At 42.8% G+C, this 12,679-nt stretch overlaps 1 long non-coding RNA gene across 1 annotated transcript in view; it reads right to left on the reverse strand.

Moving 5' to 3' along the window:
• Nucleotides 1–844: 844 nt before the first annotated feature.
• Nucleotides 845–12,679, reverse strand: part of LOC140454341 (uncharacterized) — a 66,869-nt gene continuing 55,034 nt past the window's right edge. Inside the window, exon 3 of the long non-coding RNA XR_011952679.1 lies at nt 845–1,460. This is a non-coding gene — a long non-coding RNA (uncharacterized lncRNA). The remainder of the gene's footprint in view (nt 1,461–12,679) is intronic.

Raw genomic sequence — 12,679 nt, forward strand, 5'->3', positions numbered from 1 at the left:
AGTCGTAAGTTCATGGAATGCCCTGCCAGTAGCAATGGTGGACTCTCCCTCTTTATGGGTATTTAAGCGGGCACTGGATAGGTATATGGAGGATAGTGGGTTAGTGAAGGTTAGGTGGGCTTTGATTGGCGCAACATCGAGGGCCGAAGGGCCTGTACTGCGCTGTATTCTTCTATGTTCTATGTTCTATGTTATACCCCAAAACATCGGATTATTTCATTGTCTTTCATATTATCAAAACGTGAAGTTCAGACCTGATTTTGATTTCGGATCTTGATTCATAATTTAAGCTGATGGCAATCCAGCTCTGCTGGTTGTTTCAAACAAATATCACATTGTTCCCTTGGTCAGAACAGGTTGCTCTGTGTCCTTGCAGCTTTTCAACTCTTTTTTTTCACACCAGGTTCATAACAATACACCAGTCCAGGGTCTGGAGTTTTATACGCCTTTTACATTTTCTGAGATGTCCAGCAATTATTTTCCTGTAATATGAATTGTTTATCAGTATGTATTTCCATGATTTCTGTAGCCTCCTTAAGGCTAACATATCCTCGGCGAACAGACTTCCCAAACTGAGCTGTTCCACCTTCCTTGAATCCCTCTAAATACTTTCTCTTCGTCTAACCGTTCAAATGTCTTATAAAATAATGTAACAGCACCTCTACGTACCAGTTGCTCTAGCAGTTGATTCCGTGGGCAAGCCATCCTCTGTGTGAAAAGGATGTCTTGTCATTCGGTGTAAATCTTATGAGGTCTGGACTCCCGGATCCAAGGGAAAACGAACTTTGCTGTTCGCCTTATCGAGAGCACTCTTGATTTTATGAATCTCGAAAGTGATCTTCGTCCTCCGATGCTGTAGTACGACAAGGCAAAGCTTACACAGTCTCTGCTCGTTATATTAAAAATCCAGTCCTGAGAACATGTCGACTCTTTGTTGCATGAGGCCAGACAGAGTCGAATGTAATCCAGCCACTAGAAACATCACCGAATCTCAATTTCTTGATGCTTGGTCAAATAGTTTCGGAAAAGGTATCGTCCTCTTCACATATGGAGAGTGAACATTTGGTCTCGCTGTCTCCACAATAAAAAATGACGTGAAAAATTCGTTTAATGCCTCTTCCATCTGCTGAGCTCAAAAGCAATGTCAACCTCCTTGATCTTTCAGGTAATATTTCTCGCGTTGTTCTCTTGCCAGATATGTACTTGTAGACCCTCTTTGGATTATCTTCAGCCCTAGCAGATTAAATTATTTCATATCCCCTCTTTCCTTCCTGGTCTGCACTTTATTGAAGTCGCGACAAGAAATTCACTTGAACCCTGTTGTCTGTCTGATGTAGAACACCTTTCGTTTTGATTTGTTCCTCAACACCTTTTTTCAACAATGGTCACGTCTTGTGAGTGTCCAGCCTGACAAATTCAGCTCACGTTGACAGCATATCTGCCACTGGCAAAATGTTAGTCTGTGATTAAAGTTGGAATAACAGAGGATTAGAAATGCATTACAGAATAAAATGGATTCCGCATGGCTTTGTGCAGACGAAATCAGACCTAACACGTTTACAAGCATTTTCAGATCGTAACAAGCACAATATATAAAGGGGAATGCAGTAAATGGAATATATCTGAATTTCTAAAATTATTCAGAACGGTGTTTTATACAATAGCACTTCACAAGCATAGAAGCATGAACCAACACTGTTGGGGGTATGTATTAGTCGAGGATTGGGGAATGAATGGAGAGGCGAGGTAATGAGGGCATTTTCATGACAGTAAATTGTAACTTGCAGATTCCCGCAGCCCAACAATATTGGTGCCACAGCTGTTGACAGCATGTACTAATCACCTGTAAAACATAAGATAATGTACTGTTGCTCAGTTTGGAGATTACACAAAATAGAGATGGATGCAAGTAATGAGGGCGGCACAGCAACATTGTGGATGGACAGCATTAGGATAAACAATTGCACAAAAACGTAGCATCATATGACATGCAAAAAAAAAGAGACTTATGCGTTTTGGCAGATATAAATATTAAGTGGGGAAATACACAGCACAAAGCATCAGCATACAGAGCACTTCGCTTCCTTGTACAGGAAATATGAAAAGTTAGCATCCAGTTTCAGCAGGTCATCGGGAAGTTAAATAATTTTGTTTCACTTTATTTAAACGGAATGGGGACATATGTATTTTTTTTTCAAAATACACATGGGATTAATCAGATCAGAGCTGGATTAATGTGCACAAATTTTAGGAATAGCAGTTCAGCGAAATTTAACACAAATCATCCTGGATATGGGAGGATATTCTCGGGAGATGAAACTGAGAATATTGCCCCTGTACTCATTGGAGTGTAGAATAATGTAACAAGACTTTACTGAGATGCATTTGATTATGAGGGACATGATAGGATAACTTAGGAGAGAATGATTCGCCTTGTCTGAGAATCGAAGACCAGAGAACATAATCTCAGAGTAAGTAGTAAACTATTTAAAAAAGATGTGGAGGAATTTTTTTCTCTTCGAGCCGACTGAATATCTGAAAGTATTTACTGCAGGCCGCTGTAGAAATTGGCAGCTCAGTGTATCCAAGATTACACTGAGATTAGGGAGGGTGGTAAAAAACGAGGGGGTGGGCGTTGCTAATTAGAAATGGTATAACGGTGGCAGAAAGGCAGTTCGAGGGGGATCTTCCTTTGGAGGTAGTATGAGCTGAAGTCAGAAATAGGAAAGGAACAGTCACCTTGTTGGGTGTTTACTATAGGCCCGCCAATAGCAGCAGAGATGTGGAGAAACAGATTGGGAAACAGATTTTGGAAAAGTACAGAAGCCACAGGGGAGTAGTCATGGGCGATTTCAACTTCCCAAATATTGATTGGAAGCTCTTTTGATCAAGTAGATTGGACGGGGCGGTTTTTGTGCAGTGTGTCCAGGAAGCTTTTCTAACTCAGTATGTACATCGTCCGACCAGAGGGGAGGCCATATTGGATTTGGTACTCGGTAACGAACCGGGACAAGTGATGGGCTTGTTAGTGGGTGAGCATTTTGTTGATGGTGACCACAATTCTGTGACTTTCACCTTGTTTATGGAGAGAGATAGGTGCGTGCAACAGAGTAGGTTTTACAATTGGGGGAAGGGTAAATACGATGCTGCAAGATAGGATCTGAGGAGCATATGTTGGGAGCATAGGCTGTCAGGGAAGGATGTCATTGGAATGTGGAACTTTTTCAAGGAACAGGTACGACGTGTCCTTGATATGTATGTACCTGTCAGGCAGGAAAGAGATGGTCGTGTGAGGGAACCTTGGTTGACGAGGGAGGTTGAATAACTAGTAAAGAGGAAGAAGGACGCTGACATAAGGCTGAGGAAACAAGGTTCAGACAGAGCGTTGGAGGGATACAGGGTAGCCAGGAGGGAGCTGAAAAAAGGGATTAGGAGAGCTAAGAGAGGGCATGAAAAATCTCTGGTGGGTAGGATCAAGGATAACCCCAAGGCCTTTTATGCGTATATGAGAAACATGAGAATGACGGCAACGAGTGTCGGTCCGATCAAGGACAGTAGTGGGAGACTTGTATTGAGTCGGAAGAGATAGGAGAGGTCTTGAATCAATACTTTTCTACAGTATTTACAAATGAGAGGGACCGTATCCAATATGACCTCCCGTCTGGTCGGACAATGTACATACTGAGTTAGAAAAGCTTCCTGGAAGCACTGCACAAACACCGCCCCGTCCAATCTGCTTGATCTAAAGAGCTTCCAATCAATATTTGGGAAGTTGAAATCGCCCATGACTACTACCCTGTGGCTTCTTTACTTTTCCAAAATCTGTTTCCCAATCTGTTTCTCCATATCTCTGCTGCTATTGTTGAAGAGGAGAGTGTGAAACGGACTGGCAAGCTAGAGGAGATACTTGTCAGGAAGGAAGATGTGTTGGGCATTTTGAAAAACCTGAGAACAGACAAGTCCCCCGGGCCTGACGGGATATATTCTAGGATTATGTGGGAAGCAAGAGAGGAAATTGCAGAGCCGTTGGCAATTAGCTTTTCGTCTTCACTGTCAACGGGGGTGGTACCAAGGGACTGGAGAGTGGTGAATGTTGTTGCCCTGTTCAAAAAAGTGAATAGGGATAACCCCGGGAATTACAGGCCAGTTAGTCTTACTTCGGTGGAAGGCAAACTAATGGAAAGGGTATTGAGGGATAGGATTTATGAGTATCTGGAAAGACACTGCTCGATTAGGGACAGGCAGCACGGATTTGTGAGGGGTAGGTCTTGCTTTACGAGTCTTATTGAATTCTTTGAGGAGGTGACCAAGCATATGGATGAGGGTAGAGCAGTGGATGTAGTGTACATGGCTTTTAGCAAGGCATTTGATAAGGTTCCCCATTGTAGGCTTACGCAGAAAGTCAGGAGGCGTAGGATAGTGGGAAATTTGGCCAGTTGGATAGAGAACTGGCTAACCGCTCGAAGTCAAAGAGTGGTGGTAGATGGTAAATATTCCGCCTGGAGCCCAGTTACAAGTGGAGTTCCGCAGAGATCAGTTCTGGGTCCTCTGCTGCTTGTAATTTTTATTAATGACTTGGAAGAGGGAGTCGAAGGGTGGGTCACTAAATTTGCAGATGATACAAAGATTGTTGGAGTTGTGGATAGGGAGGAGAGGTGTTGTCGGCTGCAAAGGGACTTAGATATGATGCAGAGCTGGGCTGAGGAGTGGCAGATGGAGTTCAACTCTGTCAAGTATGAGGTTGTCCATTTTGGAAGGACAAATAAGAACGTGGAATACAGGGTTAACGATAGGCTTCTGAGTAAGGTGGAGGACGAGAGGGATATTGGTGTCTATGTACATAGCTCTTTGAAAGTTGCCACTCAGCTGAATAGAGCTTGGAAGAAGGCCTCTGGTGTATTAGCGTTCATTAGCAGAGGGATTGACTTCAAGAGTCGTGAGGTGATGTTGCAGCTGTAAATGACCTTTGTAAGGCAACATTTGGAGTACTGTGTGCAGTTCTGGTCGCCTTACTTTAGGAAAGATGTGGAAGCTTTGGAGAGGGTGCAGAGGAGATTTACCAGGATGTTGCCTGGAATAGAGAATAGGTCGTACGAGGATAGGTTGAGAGTGCTGACCTTTTCTCATTGGAAAGGCGATGGATGATGGGTGATTTGATAGAAGTTTATAAGATGATCAGGGGAATAGATAGAATAGATAGTCAGAGACTTTTTCCCCGGGTACAACAGAGTGTTACAAGGGGACATAAATTTAAGGTTAAGGGTGGAAGGTGTAGGGGGGATGTCAGGGTAGGTTGTTTACCCAGAGAGTGGTGGGGGCATGGAATGCGCTGCCTGTGGGAGTGGTAGAGTCAGAATCATTGGTGACCTTTAAGCGGCAATTGGTTAAATACATGGATAGGTGCTTAAACTAGGACAAATGTTCGGCACAATATTGTGGGCCGAAGGGCCTGTTCTGTGCTGTATTGTTCTATGTTCCATGTTCTAAGACTGTGAGAAACATATTTTAATCAGCAAGGTATTCAAAGGTTAGGTGCTATTGCAGGAACTTGAATCTGATGACTATCAGATCAGCTGCAATCACACTGAATGGTGAGAGCAGACTGCACAGATTTAATTGACGACTTCTGCTCTTGCATCTTATTATCTTTCCTTTCTGGGCTTTCAATTGCTTCTGTTTTTCCTTTATCAATGAATTTACCAGGCATTAGAAGAAGAAGGTTTACATTGCGAGGGCTAAAAACCAAATATCACTTCAGTATCTGATGGTGTTGTCCAGTTGATTGTTGCCTGAATATGATTCGCTTTTGAACATGAAAGGGAAAAGCATCATTCACAGTGTGGAGAAACTGTACACGTGTTGTACGTGTGGGCAGGGCTTCACCAGATCATCTGCCTAGTCAGAACATAAATACAGTGAGACGAGGGAAAGGTCATTCGTCTGTTTCGAGTGTGGGACAGAATTCACTTGATCCACTACGTTGTTATAACAACAGCAAGTCAGCATAGCAGAAATGTCTTTTAAATGCCCTGAACATGGGAAGCGGCTTAAAATCTCTGCAAATCTGTTGACCCATCAATATGTTGACACTGATGAGAAACTTCATTTGCTCCCAAACTGGGCCTGGATTAAAGTGATTAATTGGACTCTCTGTGCACGTGCCATCCCACTGTGGGGAGAGGCTGTTCACCTGCACTGGTGTGGGAGGAGATTTTATGTGAAATCCAACCACCTGAAACAACAGCAGGTTCACAAGTGAACAAAGTGCCTTGTTTTTACTGTGCTTCATCGTGTGTCAAAGTCTCAACCAAAAGCTTTGGTTTGAATTCCAGCTTACTGTGGAGCTATTCCATAGAGTTTAATGTATAGGAGAGGATTAGAAGGTTACGGGGCAATGGCAGGGAGATGGGGTTAGTCTGAATGCACATTTTGGTCGGAATGGGCCAGTTTGGACCAAACGGTCTGCCGTTGTGCTTTAGGACTCTATGACACTAAAAACCATTGCTTGTCTCCCACTGAATGTCATATTGTACTTTCCCAATTCACTGGAGGGAACTTGACCCTCCACCCTACAGGCTTCCCTGATGTTTGACAACCATGTTCAACATTCGATATTATATGCAGATGCCGTGTAAAATGCAGCATATTAATGTCACATTTCCTCAGAACAAGATTATTAATTAGTCCTTCTGAGCACACATCACCAAATCCAAACTAATCTTGTCTCTAGTTTGGATTACAACACACTCTTCCAGCTGCCTGATACACACTTGTGTAATGTATTTTTCACAGCATTAGCAGTCACTTAGTTTATGCAGTTTAGATGTAACGTGAGATAATTCAGTATTACTGCAGCACGAACATTACCAATTTTCCACAGCATAAGATATACAACATTTGCACGGCAGAACACACCAATGCTTGTTTCTCATTACTAAGATCCTCCCAAACCGATTCTGTGGGATCTGAGGGACAGGGTCGGTGGCATTATTAGTGACAGACTTAGAGAAGACGTTCATTGAGGCTCACCTCGACGCTGAGATGATCTGAAGAAATGTCCAGGACGTTCTGTATCCTCGTTCTACCAGGATAAGTATAACCATATTCTCTCTGTTCCCTCACACTCACTGTATATCTGTTATCGCACCTACCCCTGAACAAGGCTTACGCTCTATCTCCAAATCAAGTTCATGTACTTCCAATCTCACTGTTGAATTCAGCACCTTCCTTCCATCATTTTGTCTGTCGCCCATGCAATACACCCACACCAATAACACCTTATGGATTCTGCACTGTGGACTGACTCCCTCCAGTCACCTCACCATTCAGCAACACCCCCCCACCCACCCACCACCACCACCACCACCTATAACAGTACGAACAGCTCATTCCCCACTTCCCTTTCTCCCATTCCAGGATAAACAGCCTGGAACAAGACAGAAAGGGCCAAGCCGGGTGGTGGAGTGTCGGATATCCGTTTGCTTTCCCCCCTCCCCTCTCCCCGCCATGTTGGTAGGACTCTTGCACGAGCTGGAGAGCACCGAGTGAATCGTATGGAGATTCTGTAATATCCACCTCCTACCAACTGAGTAAGAAGCAATGTTTTATGGAGGGCAATTCTCACTTTAACCGCTCTGTCTTTTCTGATACTTCTTTCCCTCCCAAAACAACAAATATCTCATTGCAGAAAGATGCAGACACAGAAATACTGAGAGACATATGTAAACACCACAATATACTAACACTCACAGCACATGTAACGAAATGGACCCACACACATGTAGAGGCATACAGAGACATACACAGTCACACACAAACAGACTTAAACAGATAACACACAGAGGCTAATACACGGAAGAACAAATGTATACACACAAATACACAGACACACAAACACATGAACAAACACACACGCACGCATGCAGATACACAGAAACGCAGGCGCTTGTGTCAATAAGCCAGAGATAGATAGGTTTTTGATGAATAAGGGTACCAAGGGTTACCGAGAGAAGTCACTAGAATGATGTTCAGAAACCTCTAAGCCAATATTAAATGACATTCAGCTTCGATGGTCCGAATTGCCTAAATCTGCTCCTTTTTATAATGCTCGTGTGGTGTTATGCTATCTGGTATTCTCCTCCTGGGACAGGAGCGGAGAATGAGTTTAATACATATTTGATTGGAAAGAGTCAGTGGTAATGTTGGACAGGTTTAGAGGGCTGTATAGTCTATGTCTATTTCTAATTATTCTGTCCTTATGTTTCAAAAAAGGTGGGAATTTGATGTTAGTTTAAAACAGTTTTAAAATAATGGGTCCTGCAATGAAATAAGGACGTTCCTTTCCCTTTCGTGTTATGCTATCTGTGGTGCCCTTTTCCTCAGGGAGCAGTAAAGACGCGGTTTTTTAAGCTATTCAAGGCTGACCTCGAATGATCTTTCCTGGACAGGAGGGTCAATGTTTATTGGGAACAGACCAGAAGACGGTCAGAACATTCGGATCAGCCCTGAGCATTCTGAATGGTGCAGCCGAATGGCCAACTTCTGCTCCGATCCATTAAGGTAGTCCGCAGATGTAGCAAGTGGTATGAAATGATGTTGTTTCTGGGAAAGGGTATCGGGTTTAATCATAGCAATGTTTTACTGCATCTGGACAGCGAGACTGCAGATGCTGGAGGTCAGATTCGATAAATGTTGCCATGGAAAAGCACAGCAGGTCAGGCAGCATCCGAGGAGCAGGAAAGTCAATGTTTCGGGCATCAGCCCTTAATCAGGAATGTGCCTGAAACATGCCTCTCCTTCTCCCTGTACACACGTTCCCGGGAGGCCTTTTGATAAGAAGCATTACCAGTTTAGGTATTGGATGCGAAATCTTTTTGAACCATACACGATTTTGTGAAAAAATTACCTGGATACATATTTTATCTTGTTAGGGTGTTTGAAACTACAGAATAAATGTGAAGAATAAAATGTGTTGATTGATAAAAATGCTTAGGCGTGTACTGCACCTTTTAAAGAGAGTAAAAGTTGGCAAGGACTTAACAAACACAGAGCGTGCTGAATTTTTTTTTCAACGTAACATTTGTCTGAAAGAAGCAGTTGAGCTGAGTGCTATGATATACAACAAATTCGATTTAGGCCGATCAGTTTAACTTACGCCCCAGGAAACCAAAATCCAAACGAATTTGAATTTTAATGCTATAAAACCAATGTGATATTCTGGTGTTTTGTGGTATAAAATCGGGCATTTTGAACAGTTAGCTAGGGCGGAAAAAAGCACTAATAAATGCAGACTGCCTGCAGAATCGCTCTTTGAAAGGTACCTGTTTCTATGAAATCTGTGCAGTTGAAGACCGAAGAAAAGACCCGGGAAAACCGACAGATGAAGATTCACAGGAAAATCGACATAACTCGCTGGGGGTTTTGAAGTTCAATTTTTTTTTTTGTAAATCTTAATCGGGTGGTTTTATTGGATCAGTACATTGCTGTAGAGTGGGAAGTAGATAAACCGATCAGGCCAGGATGAGTACAGTGTAGAAAGTTGTTGTTTAATGTTCTCTTTTTGTTTCTTGGAGTTAAAGAATAAACTATTATTGCTTTCGATAGATAGTGGGATTTGTCGTTCTTTGTCACTCACACTTTTACAGATTATGAGGCGAGGTGATTTTTTTCTGTGTGTCTGGTTTAAATCAGCAGAAGGGCTTCACACTCTGTCGTAACATTGATTTTAACGCAGATATAATGAAGACATCAACCTATTCCTTAAAATTATGCAGACACATGTAAACATGCCATGAAATTATGCAGCTGGGATTTTGGTTTTTTTGCTCAGAAAAGGCACTGTTTCCAACAGCAGTAATGATGCATTTGTACATAGAATCTTATCATCCATTGCAGAGAAATTTCAAGTAAATCACACGTGGTCCTTTTTGGTGTTCAGTTGGCATTATTGCATAGTTTAACACAGGGAGGGATAAAAATGTTACCTGCCACAGAAGCAGCAGCCTCGTGCCCCCCTCTCTCATTTTCTTCCACCTGACAAGAGAAACAAATATCCTGCGTCATCTTTACCAATCGTGTAGGTTTCCTGATGAAATATTCTTTGGCATCTTTCCACTATCTGACGTAAAGTGAATTGAACCAAATCCAACTGTTCCGGGGAGATAGCCCATTACAAGCAGCTTGTGTGAGCGGAAGAACTTCAGAGGACCGAATTACATTTGGGACTTACTGTCATCTTTCCATTTGTTAAGAGTTCAGCTATTAAAGAACTCTGGAAAGTTTTGATTTTTTTTATTTTTTCTTAAAATGTGTGTGTTCATGTGTGCATGCAGCGGCATGTTTGTGTGTTTGTCACATTTCTCTAGAAGGTGAGCCAGGCTGACACTTATATCATTGGCCTTATCACTAAACTTTGAAATTTCTTGTAACCAGTGGAGGAGTGTGACTTCAAAAGGAATCAGTGACCCTGTAACATTGGTTGGAACACGAATGAGAAATTCTGAAAGAGCTGTAAAAGTGGGAATTCCCTTTCCCAGAAGTATGTGATGTCTAGGTGTTTGTATTGAACAGAGAAATGAATGAATGGAAATGGTGCATCCAGAAAAGTGCTGCTAAGACAACAAACAGATCAGCTACGAACTTAGTACCTGGTACAGCAGTGGCAAAGTGGTTAATGACCCACTCCTGCTCCTCACTCAAATGTTCCAATGTTCTATTCAGCCCCGCACAGGAACAGATGGAAGACACTTGCACCAAATACCTGGTTCACAGGAACATAGGATATCATTCAGTTCCTCCAGACTGACACACACAGTATGGTGTGGGTTGGAAAATGCTATTGGGTAATACAAGCTGGGTTTGAAAGACGCCTCTGGTCTCTTTACAGAGTGTTTCCGCTCTGCAACCTGCTGTTCATTTGTTGGTCATGTAGTGGATCCAGATTACAGCCCAGATTGAATACAGCCCACAGACATCACTCAGAGATGATACACAAAATAATTTGCACTCTCCGACTGCAACATTCAGGAAAATTACAACCATTAACTTTCCAGATACAAGATATCAGAACATAAGGAACAGGATGAGGTAATTCGGCCAGTCAATCCTGCTGTGCCATTGTATACCATGATGGCTGATCCACTGTTGGTAGCAATTCCATTCAATTGCCAATTCTTCACACCCTTCAACAAAATGATAGTGGGCAAAAACCAATCTACCTCCACTGTAACTACTTTCAGTGATCTAGATCCCCGAACTCTCTCATCCAGATAGTTCCTGACATGCATTGCACTCTGTGAGAAGAAAACACTCCCCACACAGACACAATAACCTATTGATGAGTTCAAGAGAGGTGAACACAGGAGCCCAGCTAAGAGTGACAGACCCTGATATGAAGGCCGGAGTTGACTCAGTATGGTATCAAGGAACGCTGACTAAATTACATTTAGTGGGCATCAGCCACAATATCTCTTCTGGTTGGGGTCATCCATAGCACAACAGAAGATATGCGTGATTTGTGGACCTCAATCCTTTCAGTCCCTGGGCATCACTTCAAGACATCCTCAGGGGAACTTCCTTAACACAAACAGCTCCAGCTGCTGCATCAATCCTTTCCACCACCATAAGATCAGAAGTTGTGATGGTCACTGAAGATCAGACAATATTCAGAACATTTTGTACACTGTCAGCTCCTGAACCTGTCTGCGTCCATATGCAGCAAGACCCAGACAACATTCAAGTTTGTGCTGTTAAAGTGTCGGTCACATTCATGATACAGCACGGCCAGATACTGCACATTTCCACAGTTAAAATAGGAGCTCATTCAGCATCTCAATGTGGTTGCACCCGGATATGAGGAAGTAATTCAGGCCATCGAATCGAATGAACAAGAAGAGGGACAAACCATTCAACCCTTCTGCCTGTTCCACAAGAAAAGAAGCAGTCTCGTCAGTGCATCTAACTGCTAAACAGGAACGTGAAAAGTCCAATCAGACCCTTGAGCGTGTTCCATGTGACCTGGACGAGAACATTCATCCCCTCAAGGGCTTATGCAGAAAAAGGAGGATGTCATTGATGCTCCAACGTGACAAACAAAAGGAGCAGAGACTGCACTCAGAAACGGCTCCATGATGTTCCTCGTAGCCGCATTGCATGTGGAACGTGTGCCATTTTAACATAGTTTCCTGGCAGTGAGGAGAGAAGCCAAATATTTTGTGCGAAGTATCAAGGAGACATCTTCCCCCTCCGAGAAGACAGACCCATGTTCTCCATCCAGGACAGAAGCTGTTGGGAATAGTTAACTGTTTTAGAGTGAAGGTATTTTGGCTGCTGTCGGGATTGTGGATAACATGACGTTCTGTGCAGAATCACACAAACCGAATGCACGATATATAAATGTCGGAGACTGTATGCAAACCCTGAACCTGTCTCTGTCAATCGACATGGAGAGTGGGGCTGAAGTAGGATAAACGTTCTCAGAGGCACTTAAACTATCGAGCATTATAACCCGTGTAAAAAAAAAACAAACAATGGAATTTATCACGTTCTTAGTGTCTGTTTCGAACATAATGAGTAATTGTCCATTCCCCTCAAGTTTCAATGCAATTACCTCTTATTCTGTCACAGAGCTACAGATTAATCTTCACTCACTCCTCATGGTCCCATGATCCCAGTGATTAGT

The sequence above is a fragment of the Chiloscyllium punctatum genome, chromosome 29, assembly GCF_047496795.1.
Source record: "Chiloscyllium punctatum isolate Juve2018m chromosome 29, sChiPun1.3, whole genome shotgun sequence".
NCBI classification, from domain to species: Eukaryota; Metazoa; Chordata; class Chondrichthyes; order Orectolobiformes; family Hemiscylliidae; genus Chiloscyllium; species Chiloscyllium punctatum.